Here is a 19,442-nt window from a genome sequence, read left to right on the forward strand (position 1 = left end):
CTGTGATGTACTTGCACATCGCACATTACTGTGAGTTGTATTGCTGTGGAGCCGTGCGATACACTGACACACTTCACATTACTGTGAGTTGTATTAAAGGACCACTATAGGGCTAGGAAAACAAACTAATTTTCCTAGCACTATAGCGTCTTTAGGTCCCCTCCACCCTCAGGGTCCCACTCTCGCCGGGCTGAAGGGGAGGAAGCGGTTAAACTCTTACCTTTCTCCAGCGCCGGGCTCCCTCGGTGCTGGGGAACTCTCCTCCCTCTTCCGACGTCAACGCTGAATGCACATGCGCTGCAAGAGCCACGCGCACGTTCAATCAGTCCATAGGAAAGCATTTCTCAATGCTTTCCTATGGACTTTAGCGTCTTCTCACTGTGATTTTCACAGTGAGAAGCGTGGAAGCGCCTCTAGCGGCTGACAATGAGACAGCCACTAGAGGCTGGATTAACCCTATTGTAAACATACTAGTTTATCTGAAACTGCTATGTCTACAGTTGCAGGGTTAACCTTAGATGGACCTGGCACCCAGACCACTTCATTGCGCTGAAGTGGTCTGGGTGCTTATAGTGGTCCTTGTTGGACGAAATCGTTTGATGAAAGAAGAGGAAGCTTCACTGGCGTGCACATTTACTCTTGCGTGTATACATGCATGCACTGGAGTCTGGAGAAGATCCATGCAACAGTCATGAGCACAGCTACAGAAGGGAAGAGCAGACAAAGCATGGAAGAACAGCGAGAGGAGGAAGGGGATTGGTGTGGCGCATGCTCTCGTTAGATGCCTTCTGTGGGAACTTTGCATCTGTAGTAAGTTAAACAGCATGCTTGGCTGTAACATCAACATTTTAAATATGCAAAAATCCTATTAAAATATATGCATTTTCACTCTATTGACTTTTGTTTATGGAAGTGTCAATCGCGTTTATTTATTCAGGAGCCTGACTGCCCTCAACATGTCCAAATCTCTGAGTGGTGCTCAGAAGCGGAAGAAGAAGCAGGAGTTGGAGGAAAAAATATGTAGAATTCCAAAAATAACTGGTTTTCTTTTACCTACAAGTGGATCTTCTGCACAGCCTTCTGCGTGTGGATCTTCTAAAGAACATTCTAGTACATGTTCTCAGGAAGAGATTCCTCCTCAAAGTGTATCAGAATATGGCTCTGAAGTCAACACAGTGGATTCCTCTGATCAGCCCATGTCACTAGAAACCACTCCAGTTCCCATGGAAGTTGAGAAACCTAGCTTCCATACTGTTGAAATACAAGACTCAACTGCTGAAACAGTTGATATACTGCCAAAATCCATGGAAAAGTCAGGTTTCCTAACTGACATTGGTTTGTGGCCCAACTCATCTACTCTTGAGATGCGGGAGTATTGGTCCAAAAATGGAAATTCGTCAGTAAGGAAACCTCTGGAAAAACTGCGCAATGAAGGATTTCCAAAATCATTTAAAGATGGACGTTGCTGTACAGCAGATATGTTTCTTCGTAACTGTCCCAATGGGGACAAAGTTGAAAGGAAGTGGCTTTGTTACTCAAATAACAGAGGCCGAATATACTGTTTTGACTGCAAATTATTTAGTTCATCAACAAATGCATTTTCCAGTGATGGCTTCAGCGACTGGAAACATGCCAGTGAACGAATTTCATCCCATGAACAGTCTCAACATCATATACGCGCTGTGATTGATACAGCCAAATTTTCAAAACTGGAAGGTCGGATTGACTATAAAACGCAACAGCAAATTGAAGAGCTGACCACCTATGGGCAAAACCTAGTAAAACGTTTGCTTAGTGTCATCGTTTTTCTTGCTGAGAGAGGATTGGCTTTTAGAGGTGATGATCAGACTATTGGATCCCCACATAATGGCAACTATCTCGGTATTTTGGAATTACTGTCAGAGTATGATGCTTTCCTAGCACAACACATCCAAACAAAGGCAAACAAAGGCAAAGGATGTACAAGTTATTTATCAGCAAATGTCTGTGAGGAACTCATACAAATTACTGGGGATAAGATCTTAGAAGTTGTCATCAACCGTATTAAAATGGCAAAATACTACTCTGTTTCTGTGGATTCAGCGGAGGATTCTTCTCATACTGACCAACTCACCGTGATTTTTCGATACTTAGAAGAAAATCGACCTGTGGAGCGTTTTGTTACTTTTTTACCCTCAACAGGGCATAAAGGAGAAGAAATGGCAGATGCGCTCCTAGCATTTCTTAATAGCGTTGGACTTACCATACAAGAATGCCGGGGACAAAGTTACGACAATGCAAGCAACATGTCTGGCCACTACAAGGGTATGCAAGCAAGAATTCTTAACATGAATAAATATGCTAAGTACATACCTTGTTTTGGACACTCATTAAATCTTGTCGTGTAGTGAGGCTGTAAGATTTTTTAATTTTGTACAAGCTCTTTATACATTCTTTAGTGGTTCAACTCGGCGCTACAAGAAGCTTAAAGACCAGCTTGATGAGAAAGGCCTCTCTGTGTCCATGCCAAAAAAGCTAAGTGACACACGCTGGTCATGTCGTGCAGATGCTTGTCAAGCATTAGTCCATGGCTATGACAATATAATGGACATTTTGTTTGAATTTGCAACTGACATTGAAGAAAAATCTGAGTGCCGTAATACCGCAAAGGGATTATTTGATCAGATAAGCAAACTTGAGACAGGGATTTTTGCAGAATTCTGGAACACTGTTTTGCAGCATTTCAACAGCAGCAGCAAAACTCTGCAGTCTGTTCAGCTGAACCTAAATGCTGCTGTTGGTGTTTTGAAATCATTAAAAGATTTTATTAATGAACAGCGTACTAAATTTGATGCATTTGAAGAAGCTGGCAAGCGTCTAACAGATACTGAGGAGTATATTGTGGAACACCGCCGTCTTAAACGTCGGAATGTCCGTCAGCAGCCACTTGACTATGGACACAGTGAAGAAGCTCAATTAACGCCAAAGGAGGCCTTTTATGCTAAGGCCTTTCTCCCATGTGTTGACAAACTTTTAATGTGTCTGGAACATCGCCTAGGAGCCTACAGTGAAGTCTGTGATTTATTTGGTTTCTTTATAAACTTTCCAGCGATGGACTCTGAATCCATTAACATTGCAGCAGAAAAGTTGTCTGCTTTCTACAAGCATGATCTGGGCACAACATTTGGTGATGAACTAATTCAATTTCAGTCATTCCTTCCTCTTTTCCTGGATGAAAAACCAGACGATTGCAGCATAGAGCAATTCATGTACAGTACAATTAATGACAAGGATGTAAGAGATACTTTTCCGAACACGGAAATTGCTTTAAAAATCTACCTTACTTTAATGATCTCTAACAGTTCAGGTGAACGATCTTTTTCAAAAATGAAATTGATAAAAAACTTACAACGCACAACCATGAGTCAGAGCCGTCTCACCAAACTATCTATAATGTCTGCTGAATCTGATATACTTCGCGGTCTTGATTTTTCAAACATTACAAAGACCTTTGCTGCTCATAAAGCGCGTAGACTCATTGTTTAAAAATTGCACTAAAATATTTATTTACTATTTTATGTAAAAGTTCTCTGCACTTTACGTTAATGGTTCTCTGCACTTTACGTTAATGGTTGTTAAACTATGTATTCTTTTATAATAGTCTGCTACTGCAGCAGTTGGTGCCTAACAGGAATTATAATAAGGTTGACCATTTAACACTGGTACTTGATTCCCTATTCTCCATATTGGAATGGGAAATGTGCACTTGGATTATACAATAAGGTTTAATATTGTTTATTTAATTGCATTGTTAATTGTTGTATTTTTTTTTTTTTGTGATATTACTAGCCAACATGGTTATTTATTTTATAATTTAAACATAATAATGTTGATTTGCACTGTTACTGAAAGATATTGTTATTATGCTTGTTCTTCCAACAACATATAACTGTTAATAAAAATATACTATAAGACCAAGGTTAAAAGAAGCTACAGGTGGCAAGTAGGTTGTAGCGGATTGGTACCGGGCTGTCCCACGACATGTATGAGAATAAGTGTATTTGGTCATATGGCTGGTTTAATGTGTATGTACATGTATAGAAAGCATGGTATCCGGGTATAATGACAGTTAAATGTATGTAAAGAATTGTATTCCTCTAGTTGTTCGGTAGAATCATTCAAATAAAACAAGGGAATGAAACTACCGAACAACCAGACCACCCAGGAATGAGTGTGCCTCCAATTACCGTTTGCAACAATGTTGCAAACAGGTAATTGGCAATCAGTGCAGTGTGGTCTTTGTCCTCTGGGTGGCCGCCATTCGGGAAACAAACACGTGGCGGCGGCCATCTTAAACTACCGAACAGCGGTGTTTTGCCGTCGAGTGTCTGGAACTAAAATCGGACACTTGACTAGGCAAACACCGCTGAGACCTCCATACTTCCAGAAATTCGTATGGAAACTACCGAATGACCCGCCGTTCGGTAGAAAGAGCCCCATAAACAAGGGAATTCATTCAAACCCTCTCCAGGCTCTATAACACAGGCAATTCGCCTGTTTTCATTCCCTTGTTTGTGACCGACCGCAGGGCCAAAATGCATGGAACTGTTTTCGGATACTTTACCCATGCGGTCGGTCAAATCTTTGGAACCCCATATCTCACGAACCATTCATCCGAATGGGCTAATTTGTGGATGTACCCCAAGTATTTAGGGTACATCCAAAACTCGGGGAAAACTGTGTACACAATAAGGGGATTATGATGCTAGAGGAGGGGAGGAGATCTGTGGGAGGTTACTACTTAGAGATTGGATAATGTCTTAAGTGTTAGAACCTCCTCCCTTGCATGGGAGAGGGCTTTATAAGGAACTGTGGAATAAAGCTTGTCAGTCTACTCCTGAAACTGTGTGTCGTCCAGTTATTGGGATTGCGATGGGGATACTGCTGTATTACTTTACCTACTGGAAACCTTGCCTATGGACTTAACATCGCCTTGTTCCTGAGCCTCACTGGAATCTCTAGTGGAGAATAGCTGTGCAAGATCGGCTCTCCGCTACATTGGTTGGCAGCGCTGGGATCCAAACTCACAGAGGAACAAGCGTAAATGGAGTACGGATGGAGATTGATTTTTCTGCACTAAAACGCTCCACGCTAAAGGACCTCCTAGAGGCAAGGGGTATACAAGCCAGCAATAAGAAGAAAGCAGTACTTGTTACAGAACTCATGGCAGAGTACAGAATGGAGGGCGATTCAGTTCCGGCACAGAGGGAGCCGGGAGGAACACCACAAGGATCGGAATTCCAGAGGCAGGTTCAGTTCAGACTATCCTTTTATGGGGAAAACCCCCCAACAGAAATTGTTACCAGGACAATGGCCGAGGTACAAGAATTCATCCTAAGGACACAGGCACCAGAACAAAGCTCTGCAATTAATGTGCCGCAGGAATCCACAGGGTTCTCCCCGTTTGAATTATTGTTTGGAAGGAGGGTCCGAGGCCCATTGGATCTTATTAGAGAGCATTGGGAGGGAGACCGGAGCACAGATGGCACTCCCATCCTACCATATGTGTTGGCCTTTCGGGACCGCCTAGAAGCGTTGACCAAGACGGTACGGGAAAACCTTCAGGAGGCCCAGACCCGCCAGCGTACATGGTATGATCGGGGAGCCAGGGACCGTAGCTTTCAGGTCGGGCAGAAGGTACTAATCTTAAAACCTGTCCGACATGATAAGTTACAGGCCGCCTGGCAGGGCCCATATAAGGTGGTGGAGCAAAGATGCGATACCACCTATATTATCGGCCCCTGCACAGGGACTGGGGGGCGACGCATGCTCCATGTGAACATGCTGAAGCCCTACCACGAGCGTACTGAGGAGGTAACCGCCATCTGTGCCCCTAACACGGAAGAGTTTGACAGCTTACCCCTCCCCGATTTGCTGGGGGATGGGCAGCTGTCCGGAGATTTAGGGGAGGTTACGCTGGGAGATCGGCTGAGCCCACAGGAGCGGATCGAGGTACAGCAACTATTGGAAGAGAAACGCGACACGTTCTCTAATGTACCTGGATACACGCCTCTGGCAACTCACCGGGTCGAGACCCCAGGGCAACTACCCATGCGCCAGACGCCATACCGCATTCCAGAAGCGGTACGGGCAAACATGCGTAAGGAGATCGACGAAATGCTCCAACTGGGGGTGATTGAACCCTCAGACAGTCCTTGGGCATCTCCTGTAGTCCTCGTACCAAAGCGAGACGGTACGACCCGCTTCTGCGTGGACTATAGGAGATTGAACGAGAAGACTGTATCTGACGCCTATCCGATGCCCCGGATAGACGAGTTACTGGACAGAATGGCCAGGGGCCAATACCTCACCACTATTGACTTGTGTAAAGGGTATTGGCAAATCCCCCTGGCCCCAGACGCCATCCCGAAGTCGGCCTTTGTCACCCCATTTGGCTTGTACCAGTTTAAGGTAATGCCATTTGGGATGAAAAACGCCCCAGCCACCTTCCAAAGGATGGTGGATCGACTCCTAGATGGATTCCAGGACTATACATGTGCCTACCTGGACGATATTGCTATTTTTAGCAATACGTGGCAGGAACACTTAGCTCACATCGGAGCTGTACTAGATAGGATAAGGGAAGCAGGTCTGACCTTGAAGCCGGCCAAGTGTAGTATCGGCATGGCTGAGGTACAATACCTGGGACATAGAGTAGGGTGCGGTAAACAAAAACCCGAACCCGCCAAAGTAGAGGCTGTAGCCCAGTGGCCCACCCCTAGGACTAAGACCCAGGTTTTAGCGTTTCTAGGGACAGCAGGGTATTACCGGAAGTTTGTTCCCAATTATAGCGCCCTGGCCAAACCCCTCACTGACCTGACCCGTAAGAACCTTCCCCGCCAAGTAAACTGGACCCCGGAGTGTGAGCAGGCATTCCAACAATTGAAAAATGCACTGATAAATGCCCCTGTCTTGGCAGCTCCCAATCCAACTAAACGTTTTCTTGTTCACACAGACGCTTCTATGTTTGGATTGGGGGCAGTACTGAGTCAAGTCGGGGCCGATGGCGGGGAACATCCAGTGGCTTACATCAGTCGCAAACTGTTACCTCGAGAAGTAAGCTACGCCGCCATCGAAAAGGAATGCCTGGCTGTGGTGTGGGCCCTAAAGAAGCTACAACCCTATTTATATGGACAGCCCTTTTCCTTGCTCACGGATCACAACCCGTTAGTCTGGCTGAACCGGGTGGCTGGAGACAACGCCAGGCTGCTGCGCTGGAGTTTGGCGCTACAGCCTTTTGACTTTAATATCCAGTACCGGCCGGGTAAGCAGAATGGAAATGCTGACGGGTTGTCAAGACAAACTGACTTAGAGAAATGATCCGTGAGCCCCCGGACATCCCCAAGCCGATCCGTGTTGGATCAGACTGTGTATGCCGGCTTGTGGGCAAGGGGGAGCAGTGTAGCGGATTGGTACCGGGCTGTCCCACGACATGTATGAGAATAAGTGTATTTGGTCATATGGCTGGTTTAATGTGTATGTACATGTATAGAAAGCATGGTATCCGGGTATAATGACAGTTAAATGTATGTAAAGAATTGTATTCCTCTAGTTGTTCGGTAGAATCATTCAAATAAAACAAGGGAATGAAACTACCGAACAACCAGACCACCCAGGAATGAGTGTGCCTCCAATTACCGTTTGCAACAATGTTGCAAACAGGTAATTGGCAATCAGTGCAGTGTGGTCTTTGTCCTCTGGGTGGCCGCCATTCGGGAAACAAACACGTGGCGGCGGCCATCTTAAACTACCGAACAGCGGTGTTTTGCCGTCGAGTGTCTGGAACTAAAATCGGACACTTGACTAGGCAAACACCGCTGAGACCTCCATACTTCCAGAAATTCGTATGGAAACTACCGAATGACCCGCCGTTCGGTAGAAAGAGCCCCATAAACAAGGGAATTCATTCAAACCCTCTCCAGGCTCTATAACACAGGCAATTCGCCTGTTTTCATTCCCTTGTTTGTGACCGACCGCAGGGCCAAAATGCATGGAACTGTTTTCGGATACTTTACCCATGCGGTCGGTCAAATCTTTGGAACCCCATATCTCACGAACCATTCATCCGAATGGGCTAATTTTTAAGTATGTTGGTCCCCCAGAATAGAGCTATCTGGGGATGTTGGATTTGTGGATGTACCCCAAGTATTTAGGGTACATCCAAAACTCGGGGAAAACTGTGTACACAATAAGGGGATTATGATGCTAGAGGAGGGGAGGAGATCTGTGGGAGGTTACTACTTAGAGATTGGATAATGTCTTAAGTGTTAGAACCTCCTCCCTTGCATGGGAGAGGGCTTTATAAGGAACTGTGGAATAAAGCTTGTCAGTCTACTCCTGAAACTGTGTGTCGTCCAGTTATTGGGATTGCGATGGGGATACTGCTGTATTACTTTACCTACTGGAAACCTTGCCTATGGACTTAACATCGCCTTGTTCCTGAGCCTCACTGGAATCTCTAGTGGAGAATAGCTGTGCAAGATCGGCTCTCCGCTACATAAGTCAAGCTAAGGACTTATTTGTGAACCAGTTCTTTATGTTTACATTATTAAAGTTTACTACTCTACGAGTTGTGTGTTGTTTTTTTTTTGGTATGTATGTGTGTGTGTGGAGGGCGTGATTGCATGCTAGGGTGTGGGAAGGCGGGATCCAGGGGGCCCAAGTAAATTCTTGCCCAGGGCCCAATCAATATTAAAGACGGCCGTGTGTTCGGTAGATAAAGAGTCAGTTTTTAGATCCATAGGTTTTGCGCCGAACACCGCTGATTCGCCTCGTGTCCAAAATGGCCGCCGCCTCGTGTTCGGCATACGAACGACGACCACCCGTACGAATGTAATGGAGAGGTGTTTGCGGTTAACCACAACGTTCTAATTGTGGTCAAGGTGTTAACAAGCCGCACACTCCTCTCCTGGGTGGCCGTTGATTCGGTAGTTTCAATCGGTACTAGGGAAAACATACGAACAAGGGCATACGGACAGGAAATATACGAATTCAAGGCAAACAGACGAACCAGCAATACAAGTCTATACAGATGGGTTCGTCACAGGGTTATACGAAGAGTTCACTAAATTGTGGTACTGTGATAGGATGCAACCTAAATTTCATCCCTGCTAGATATTCCACGGTCAACTTTAAGCAGTATTATTGGAAAGTTGAAGTGTTTAGGAACAGGAGCAACTCAACCATGAAGCGGGAGACCATGTAAAGTCACTGAGCAGGGTCACCTTTTGCTGAGGTGCATGGTGTGTAAAAGTCACCAACACTCTGCTGATTCTATAGCTGGAGAGTTCGAAACTTCCACTGGCATTAATGTCAGCATACAAACTGTAAAGCGGGAGCTTCATGGAACTTTGTAAAGGTCAGGTGTCCCAATACTTTTGTCCATATAGTGTATATATGTAAGGATGTAAATAAATTAAACCAAAGATGGCTAGGGCTGCACGCACCTGAACATGCATATATTATAGGGTGCTGCTGGGGCCAATATATACAACATACAAAGTACGCAATCCAGCGCACTCACTCATTCACTAAACAGTGATTTTAGATGTCACCGATTGATATGTATGTATGTATATATATATATATATATATATATATATATATATATATATATATATATATATGTATGTATGTATGTGTTTCTCAGAAACGGCAATGTTTTAATTTGACAGAGAAATGGAATGGGATCTAAGATATACTAAGATGTAGTGATTTTCGTGCTGAGTGTCACTTTAAGAGTTTTAAAAACAATCTAAAATATATTGATAAATTCTGAATATTGAACTAGATATGTATCTGAAATATAGTTGTTCTTTTGTCATATGAACGGTTTAAAAAAATAATAATTTTATAAGCTCTTCACTTTTATTACTTTTAAGTGCATTGTATCACCTACTTTTTGTATTAAGAAACAGATTTGCAAAATCTCATGCTCTTCATTGTTTTGACAAGTAATATATAATAAGATAGTGTGAGTTATTAATTAGTCTAGCAAGCCTATGATGATGTAAGTTGTAGACTTTTCTTAATATTCACAGTATTTCACTAAATTAGAAATGCTTTTTTTTTTTTTTTTTTTTTTTTTTTTTTACCAAAATAGCTGTAAAAGAAGCTGCGTTGGAGAGTGTTTCCATTTCAGCTATTCCCTAACATTCTATGTCTCTAATCAATTGTCTTCTTTTTCTGATTATTTCCATTTTTCATGAAAATTTTTAATATAGAATTTCTATTAATCATTAAGCGGGAGCAGCTCCAAGACAATTCCAAAAATACTGCAATGAAGAGCAACCACTCGATTCTGTCCTAGAGTATTGGCTTGTTGTGGCTGCTGGGACAAGACCTTAAAGCGAAGATGTCCTTAGGTCTGACAATGTGGGTGTGGGAGGATTGACAGTATCCTGCAGGGAGTTTACAGTAGAGATTGACAGAGTGCCTGGTTCTGTCTGTCAGCATCCACTGACCTGCCTGCAGCCTGCTGAATGTGGGTCTCAGCATATCCGTCAACAGCAAAGACATATCTCAAACATGCCCTGGGTTCAACGTTCACAGCAACATTGGCATCTTGCCAGTTCTTCAGCTTGTTCAAACATTCAGGATTCCTGATGGAAACATAATTTTGGTTTCTTGTTTTAAATGCCCTCTCCTAAAGACGTTGCAGAGTATATTCTGTATGTTATATACAAGCGTAAGGCTCGAGGCTCATTTCCTCTAGAATGTAAACTGTTTGAGGAGAACCTTCATCAACCTCCTGTGGATCCATCTTGCCTTGTTACAAATACTTGTCAGTTAGTCCATCTATTGTACATGCAGAAGAATTTGTTTGCACTTTAGAAATAGTAATTATACTACTAATAATAAATTCCTATAATGTTTGTAACAGACAAGCCACTAATAGATAAAACGGGATGTTGCTAATCTTGTCGACTGGCGTCCTAGGAAATCTTACCGGTTGCGACTTGCGATTCCCAGCATTAGACAAGAGTTCTACCGCCTCCCCTACAGAATAAAAGGAGATGTTCAGCTCTGCTTACCGACTAGTTATGATGCCAGCTAGACGCTGGATCTTAACAGTCGCTGCTATCTTATCAAAATGAAAACTGACTTCAGTTAGCTGGAATAAAGCTAACTGCAACGCTTTTCTTACATCCTTTAGCAAAAAAAAATATATTTATTCTATATTCAAGTACAATCAAGCACCAGAGCAAATAGCCATCCCCTCATATATTCCATTTCTCCTTTGAGTCCCTTTGCCTTATCTCTGTTTCACCAAACAATTTTCTTCTTTGACCAGGCTTTTCTTTTACAAGTTTTTATAAACCATGCCTGTACTTACTTTAAGGTTATCTAAGTGGGGAACCATAGAGGACTTGGAAATTGCAGGCCAAAATAGCTAAATTGCAATAGCTCTTCAATTTAGCATTATGGCCTGAAGTTTGCAATTCCATTGTTATTTCTCCACAAATCCTTGTAAATATTAAATAATCTCATTTGCAATTTTTATATAATTGATACTTTATCAGTATGCTAATATGTTTACAGATTTAAAGTAGCACACTAACATCAGAAACACAAACATGTATTTCTAACGTTAGACATATGTAGCGGACCACGGGTAACCCGACCAGTTAGCTCCACTAATTCAATTCCTTCAGCCGGTCAGGAACCAGTTAGAGAATAAGGAGACCCATTTCCTCCCAGTAACTGGACAACACCTAGTTATGGCGGTACAACACAATTTTATTGGCCACACTTGGCTTTATACATAACCCTTTGCAAGGGGTCTCCACCATACCCCAACAGGGTCCCATCCCAGGGTCCTCCTCCTCCCAGGGGTCTTAGCGCGGGAAAGGGACTTCGCTCCCTTTGTCCCCTATTCCCAAAATACTGGGTCTCCCGCTCCAGATGTCAGGGGGGGTCTTCATCCCAGAAGCCTATGTACCTCGGAGTCAAGCGCAGGAAAAAGCTTCTGCCTCTTTGTCTCTCAGGCACAGAAAGCCCGCCAAACTAGCCCGTGCTCCAAAAGGGTGCCCACACCAACCTCAGGGACCCCACAATGGTACCTGTCTGAAACAGCCTCCCTTCGTGGGGTCCCTGTGTGAAACCAGGCAAGGGGAGCGTCTCCTTTCGGGATACAAATGCTCCCCCTGGTTGGCGTTCGTCTATACGAATGGCGGCCACCCGGGGAAGCATTCATTAATTACTTCCCTTCCAGTTTCACACTTATGTTGCGAGTGTTAACGTTCTAATTGATTGGTGTGAACATTCCGATGGGGCACCGGGGAGGTCCTCGTTCGGGAAACAAACGAGGTGGAAAGCAATTAACGAATGTTCCCCCTGGTGTTTGTCTATAGGAAAGGGCGACCACCCAGGGGGGGACACGCGCCAGGGCTTCTCTTGCGGTTTTGGCACTATGTCAGGTGCGAACGTCCTAATGGATGTTCTAACAAGCATTCTAAATGGGCCATTGGGGTGGTCGGGCACAATACGCTAACACATAGAGCAGCACACATAAAAAAAGAGAGGGGAAATGTATAAAAGGCAGCGGTTCGCCACAACATACTCCTAATCTATGTAGATATATAAATTACACTCAGCTTTCATCTGATACCACACCACTCTCGGCACAGGAGCTGCTCCTATGTTTGCAGCTAGTCAAATTCACCAATCAACATCCCCTCTTAGAGATGGATTATACCAGTGATATGATACCAGTGATACCAAAGATTGCAGAACTGTAATAGGAAAAACCTCTAGTGGCTATGAGTGCTAACCGCTAGAGGTGTTCTTCATGACAACTGTAAATATTGCCTTTTTAAATGAAAGGCTTTATTTACAGAGGAGAGACTGTAGCGACAGGCTCTTTAACCCCTTAAGGACACACGACGTGTGTGACACGTCATGATTCCCTTTTATTCAAGAAGTTTGGTCCTTAGGGGGTTAAACTAAAGCACTGCATTACGCTGCAAGAGTGCCCCTTTTAACCATATGTCTCTGTCCTGTGCTACTAATATCCAGCGTGACCAGATCCACTATGTTTTCTGGGACACGTATCATAAATACACATTGATGGGAAGCACATGAAAAGGGTTGTCCCGTAGTGTGTAGAAATCAGAAGAAGTTGTATAAGATTAAGCAACTAGGCAATGAAGAATCCTGCAGAATATCCATTATACATACTGCAGGGCAACCCTTTTCATGTGTTTTCATAAATATGACAAAAATATTTGTCCCGGTCAACATGACATGATGAATCTGGTCACCCTGCTAATATCATATGTCTCCCGTGTTACTAATATTTGCTTGTTCTTACTTCATACTTTAAATTCAAAAGGACAAATTCCACAAAATATAAAAATCGTTTTTTAACCCGTTTCACTACCAAATTATTTTTATACATTTGTTAAAGTACAATTTATCAGTATATATAAATATCGGAGTGCTGAAAATAAAGAGACCCCTCAAAGAACTGGCAACTCCCTTTGTACTCCTCTGTGGTAGCAGTGGGAGAAAGTGATGTCAGACAGCTTACTCCCAGTGCTCTAAGGAAGCTGCATGGGAGTGATGTGATGCAGGGGCGGACTGACCGGTCGGGCACTTCGGACATGGTCATCAGGGGGCCCGGCGGCACACTCTGAGGGGGACGGCCGCCCCTTTAAATGCTGCAGCCGCCTGAGCTTTTCACCTCCCCTCCCCTGTAGCGTGGCCGAGCTGCTCTCCGGTCCATGGTGCCCGCTCCTCTGGGTCCTTCTTGCGCGAGCACAGATCGTTGCCGCGGTTACCACGGCAACGTTACGGCTCTTGCGAGAGTAAACTCTAGCCCTGGAGCTACGGGCTAGAGTTCACTCTCAACACTGTGACCACCAGGGATTCCTGGTGGTCGCAGTGGTGAGAGTGAACTCTAGCCCCATAAACACACTGCCCCCACACACCATACACATTCACACACTGCCCCCCATACACCCACACACACCATACACACTTACACACATTGCCTCACACACACACACATACACTGCCCACCCATACACACACAGCCCCCCATACTAACATTGCCACACACATACACAGCCCCCTCATACACACATTGCCCCACACACCCTACACATTCACACACTACACCCCCTCACACACACTGAACCTTTCACACACACTGCACCCCTTACACATTGCACCACTGCTCCTATACCCTACTACAGCCTCATATCCCAGCAGACCCCAGGTAAGTTGTCAAACTGTTCTTAAACGGTTTGACTACTTACTCTGGGAGGGGGGCCCGGCCCTCCTGGCACCATAACGACTACACAGAGCAGTAGTGGTTATTGTGCATGGATTATTTCTTTAAATAATCTACAAGTGCCCCAGTAGCCAGCAAACCAGCCAGCCCACAGGCCGGCCAGCCAGCCAGCCCACAGGCCGGCCAGCCAGCCCACAGGCTGGCCAGTAGCCAGCCAGCCAGCCCACAGGCCACCAGTTAGGCTTACAGCCAGCAAGCCCACAGCCTGCCAACCGCAGCCAGCAAGCCACAGCCTGCCAGCCAGCAAGCCACAGCCAGCAAGCCACAGCCTGCCAGCCGCAGCCAGCAAGCCAACAGCCTGCCAGCCACAGCCAGCAAGCCCACAGCCTGCCAGCAGTAGCCAGCAAGCCCACAGCCTGCCAGCAAGCCCACAGCCTGCCAGCCGCAGCCAGTAAGCCCACAGCCTTCCAGCAAGCCCACAGACTGCCAGCCAGCAACAGTAATTAAGGTAAGAGGAGCCAACTTGGCCTAGGTATCAGCGAGCTATGTTGTGTTGCTATATTGTGAATAGGAACCAGAGTGTTGAAGAGACCCCCCCCCAGGCCCTATTAGACTCCATTGTAGTCTCTAATGGGACATGGAGGAAATTCTTTCTAACACACTCGCTAAAGGACACTGAGATGGCCTCTGCTAGAATGCTCCCCCCCTCCATGGCCCATTAGCCCTCAATTGTAGTCTCTACTGGGGCCTGGAGGCGACTGTTTCCAGCAGGGACACTGAGATGGCCTCTGTTAGAAAGACCCCCTTCCAAGCCTATTAGACTCCATTGTAGTCTCTAATAGGGCCTGGAGGGGATTCTTTCTAACACACTCTCTAAAGGACACTGAGATAGCCTCTGCTAGAAAGACCCCCCTCCATGGCCCATTAGCCCTCAATTGTAGTCTCTACTGGGGCCTGGAAGGGATTATTGCACTTTTGTTCCTTGTGTCTAAAGATTGTGTAGGGTGTGGCTGGAGGCGGTGCATGGAGGTGGGACATGGGTGGCGCTTGCTGCGGAGTATGGGAGGGGCCTGTAAGGGGGCCCTTGATTTATTTTGCCCGGGGGCCCTGAGGGTTCTCAGTCCGCCCCTGATGTGATGTGACAATCGTACCAAGGGACATCTCCCAGATCATAGCCCCACTATTACTCGATACCCAATATTTGTTGGCACACGTCTGTCTCCCCGTCTCCCCGTGTACTGGGTTTCTGTGCAGTGCTTGACAATGACTGAAAGTGAGCCACGATGAAGGCACACATACAGCAGTGTGAATTTCTACATTTTACATTTTTTTTTTTAAATAAAACACAAATTAATTAAATCTAAGCAATAAGTAAAACATATTGCAAACCCTTGGATTCAACTCTTTTTCTATAATCTGTATTTGTGTATCCTGCGTGTATTAGCATGCTCTATTCCTGCCTCTATTGCCTTCTGAATGAACAGATACACATATGGTTATACTAGGCAAAACAAACACTCTGGATTTCTATTTATATTCCATTGCTTTTAGTCCTTTATTATGTTATTTATATACTGCTTTAATTAAATTATCATATAATCACTCTATTATTGGAGTCAAGCAATTCCATGGAAATAAATTAATCAAACATAACATTTAATCAGTGCATATAATTAAAACCTATGTCTGCTAAATAATGTCCTTAAATTAGTTCTAATATTTTCAAATAGGGATGCAAATCTAATCAATATTATCTTATTAACTAATTACTGACATACCACTGCATTTATGGGTTGCTAAGCAACCAGGAGATTCTTCAAAAATCATGTTAAATGAAATACTATAGACCAGAATACTGTATAGTTTGTATTCATCTATATTATTAATAGTTATAGCCAACATATTTCCTCTAAGTGCCTGGGCCAATAGTATGCTATTAATACTTGCTGAGCGAAGAACTAAATTGATATGATTCAGTATCTCTGACTGTATGGCAGGCATTGCATAGTGGGGAATGATGATGTGTGATGATTTCATAAGTCCTATGTTAGTGCTATTTCTGTAGTGTATTTTATCTTGTCACTGAGAAAAAATGTAATCATGTGTAACCTGATAAAGTGGCGTTTCCATTTCCTCATAAATTTGTGTTTTACGAAACAGTAACAAGGTTGTGGCACGTTGCTGATTCAATGCTTTCTGTACTGTTTCCTTATTTAAAGCTGCCATGATATTATAAGAATAATGGGATTTTTAGGTATATTTAACAAAGTCTGCCAGAATCGTGCAGTACCGAACACCCGTTTGTTGTATCGATGGTTATGTTGGATAAAGTGATAAATACTGCAGCTTTTATGGAATGTGATCCACAATGTTCAGCCAGTATAATATTTTATCTCCAGGTTATGGAAATAATTCTCAACAAAGGTGAAATATCACCTGGTGAAATCCTTTCTTCAGAATTCCACTGTGGCTGAAACCAAACTTTATTGGTGATATACATTACGCCATTGGTGAGTCAAAATTCAGCCCTAGTGAGTAGAAATTCACACTTGGTTTGTCTGCCATGGACCCTCCAGGGTAGCAGTGGTGGCTGGTGGTGTAGGACTTACAGGAACACTATAGTGTCATTAATACAAACATGTATTCTGGACACTATAGTTGTAAATGTGTTGTTTAAGTCCGTGGCACCCCCTTGCCCACCTTATAAAGGTTTCTTTGTTCACCTTTTTTCCAGAGCCATGCAGGTTTCCTTGTGGCTGGTCCCAACTCCACCCCGTCCTTTGCTGAGCTTGTCAAATTTAATGATCTCAGCCAATCCAATGTTTTCCCATAGGAAAGCATTGGGAGGCTACTGCACATGCATCTTGAATCAATGCATCTCTATGAGGAGCATTCAGCATGAATGGAATGGAATACCAGTGCAGCACTGACCCAGGAAGTACCTCTAATAGCCATCTGAGTGATTGCCACTAAAGGTGTTCCTAGGCGGTAATGCACTGCCTTTTCAGTTTACATTAAAAAGTCTGCAGGGACAGGCAGTTGACACCAGAACAATTACATTAAGCTGTAGTTGTTCTGGTGACTATAGTGTCCCTTTAATAGGCTGAGCCTTCACTATGCACACATGTCCAGACTTACATCCTCCATGCTCTTAAACTAAAAGATTGGAGACACCTATTTCTAAACCTCAGGAAGCTGTATGTTAATAGGTTTGTGGGTAAGTACAGGGAAATTTAACATGTGAGTGTCTTTTTTTAAGGGGGTAAGGGGGTACTGTCACTTCTTAGTAAAAATGCCCATTTATTGAGCCATATCTCACTTGCTCATTTTCCTTGGCTGTAATAGAGCCCATCTCTGGAAGTCTAGGGGATAAAGCCTGAGAATAGAGTACTGTCTAACTCTGCTCTCTGAGTCTCTCCTCCCTAATGCTTCATGATTATGGATGCAGCTTTGTGGTGGCATATCCCTGCCACCTCTGGCTGACAATGTGAGAGAGCAAAGACACAGAGAATTGTGCAGGTCCGTGCTTAGAATCATCGCAGAGTGCCTTGAGATAGATTTCTCTGGCCTTCCACGCAGCTCTCAGACTCATTGCCCGTCACTGTCCCTGGTAACAGGGCTTATTGGACAGTTCTAGAACACCTATTAACTGTTACACTGACCATTCACTATTGCATTTTCTGTGATGTGTCAAGGCAGTGTGGCAGTGTGATGTGTCATGGTGTGCAACTGCATGGCTCGGATACTGGTAGGTGGTTATGGTGCTTGGTGTGTGCCTTTAAATAAAACAAAATTAAACTCTAGCTTTGCAAGCAAAAATCTCTTCCCTGCCAGCGTCACACATGTTCTGACATCAGCCATATCTGAGCTTTATTTAGCTTTTGTAGCTTTATTTAGATTATGAGAAAATTAGCAGAACAGCTGCTGGAGAAACTTGCTTATAGGTATAACAAAAAACACCTTAAGAAGGCAGAAAATAGAAGCATCTGCGTCTGTTAAACAATGGAATGAATGGCTACGATTATTCACTGGTGAACATTGCGTTTCCTGGAAGTCTGAAATAGAAAATGCCAATTATTTCTCAAGAAAGCATCTGGACAGATAGATATTCCACATGGAATTACAATGCTAAATCATTCGATATGTATCAAACGTGTTGGGTTTGGAACATTTTTTTTTTTTTGTCCGAACATATACATGCCACTCTAATGTGAGAATTTCATAGTGAATTTCAAATTTATGGACAAAGTAGCCAAACTGTAACATTCTTCAAAGTCAGCTATGCTGCCAGTTCAGCAACTTTTGACCTTCAACTTTTGACTTTGAATTCTCACCTCGGTGAATAGCAACAGTGAATGAAAATGGCCTATATCCCATAAAACAGTACTGACTATAATTTAAAGCGATGTGTGCAGACTTCACTTTACAGCGTTCACAACTCACTAATTCTGGCCCCAGCTGACATTGGAGAACCACATACCTAGAGTTCCTCAGTACCTGCTGGTAAAAATCAGCATGATGGAACTATTCTGTCATGGATCTGCAACTGCTTGACAACCATGACGGAATAATGCCGTCAAATGTAAAGGGGTTAAATAAAAGAGATATATTACTGAATTACGATGAAAACAATTAATAAAAAAGCATTTCAGGTTGGAAATTATATATCCTTTTTCATTTATTGAATAGATATTGCATTTATAGATAAAAACAATGAATCCAAATAATAGAGTGTGACAAATATACTCACATTTAAAGCTGCTGTATTTGCCGTGCTTTAGAATTCCAGCAGTTAGCTCTTCCAGACAAAGAAGTGATCAGCCAATCAGGATGCTCCAATAACTTTTTAGTGAAATGAGTGATCAATCAAATTAATTTTTCATGCTTTTCATTTGCAGAACAATGAGTGCTCTGATTTGAACTGACATGTTAGGATAGAAACATTTAAATACATAAAGGGAATCAACACAGTAAAGGAGGAGACTATATTTAAAAGAAGAAAAACTACCACAATAAGAGGACATAGTCTTAAATTAGAGGGACAAAGTTTTAAAAATAATATCAGGAAGTATTACTTTACTGAGAGGGTAGTGGATGCATGGAATAGGCTTCCAGCTGATGTGGTAGAGGTTAACACAGTAAATAAGTTTAAGCATGCATGGGATAG

Source organism: Pelobates fuscus, chromosome 1, assembly GCF_036172605.1.
Source record: "Pelobates fuscus isolate aPelFus1 chromosome 1, aPelFus1.pri, whole genome shotgun sequence".
Lineage (NCBI taxonomy): Eukaryota > Metazoa > Chordata > Amphibia > Anura > Pelobatidae > Pelobates > Pelobates fuscus.